Genomic DNA, 1,372 nt, shown 5'->3' with positions numbered 1-1,372 from the left:
TGCTTTACCAAAGACAACCCGATAAGGGGACATCCCTATGGGTGCCTTGTAAGCAGTCCTATGTGCCCAAAGAACATCCTCAAGTCTGTTGCTCCAATCCTTTTTGTTAGGCTGCACCATCTTCTCCAAAATCCTCTTTATCTCTCTGTTTGAAATCTCAGCTTGCCCATTACATTGGGGTGATAAGGTGTGGAAACTCTATGAACAACCCCATATTTCTTGAGCATAGCTTGCATGGATCTATTGTAAAAGTGGGTGCCTTGGTCACTAACAATGGCTCTATGTATGCCAAACCTGTAAAAAATGTGAGACCTAACAAAATTCATAACAACCAGGGCATCATTAGTCCTAATGGCCTTCGCTTCCACCCATTTAGAAACATAATCAACAGAAAGTATAATATAGTAAAAGCCAAAAGAAACAGGAAATGGACCCATGAAATCAATACCCCAGACATCAAACACCTCGCAAAACAACATAGGTTGTTGAGGCATCTCTTGTCTCCAAGAAAGGGTACCACCTGCTCTCTGACACTGCTCACAAGTGCTACAAATCCTCCATGCATCTTTGAAGATGGTGGGCCAATAAAATCCAGAGTCAAGCACCTTTCGTGCTGTCCTTTGGGTACCAAGATGGCCACCCACTACAGAAGAATGACAAAACTGAAGGACTAACTCAATTTCATGATCTGGAATGCATCTTCTAGTAACCTGGTGAGTACACAATCTCCACAAGTAGGGTTCATCCCAAACATAATATTTAGCATCACTCTTAAGTTTATCATTTTGAGCTCTAGATGCAAGTGGAGGAAAAATAGATGCAACCAAATAATTTACAATATTGGCAAACCAAGGGTTTGGGAAAGTGACAGAAATATTCAAAAGTTGTTCATTAGGAAAATCATCTCTGATAAAATATTCAAAAGTTTTTCATTAGGAAAATCATCTCTGATAGGCATCATATCAACAACTCCTTCAATCCTGCTCAAGTGGTCAGCCACCAAATTTTGTACTCCACTTCTGTCACGGATCTCCAAATCAAACTCTTGGAGCAAGAGCATCCATCTAATCAACCTTGGTTTGGAATCAGCTTTCTTCAATAAGAACTTCAAAGCTGCATGGTCAGTGAAAACAAAAATTCTAGAACCAATCAAATAAGACCTAAACTTATCCAGAGAAAATACAATAGCTAAAAGCTCTTTTTCAGTTGTGGTGTAATTTGCTTGTGCAGCATCTAAAGTCCTGGAAGCATAAAAAATTACCCTAGGCAGTTTGTCCACTTTTTAAGCAAGGACAGCCTCCAATGCATAATTAGAAGCATCACACATCAACTCAAAAGGGACTGTCCAATCAGGTGCCTGGATAATAGGAGT

The sequence above is a fragment of the Lupinus angustifolius genome, chromosome LG07 (genome assembly GCF_001865875.1).
Source record: "Lupinus angustifolius cultivar Tanjil chromosome LG07, LupAngTanjil_v1.0, whole genome shotgun sequence".
Classification (NCBI taxonomy): Eukaryota; Viridiplantae; Streptophyta; class Magnoliopsida; order Fabales; family Fabaceae; genus Lupinus; species Lupinus angustifolius.
The sequence above is the reverse complement of the archived record's forward strand: the minus strand, read 5'-3'. Positions refer to the sequence as shown.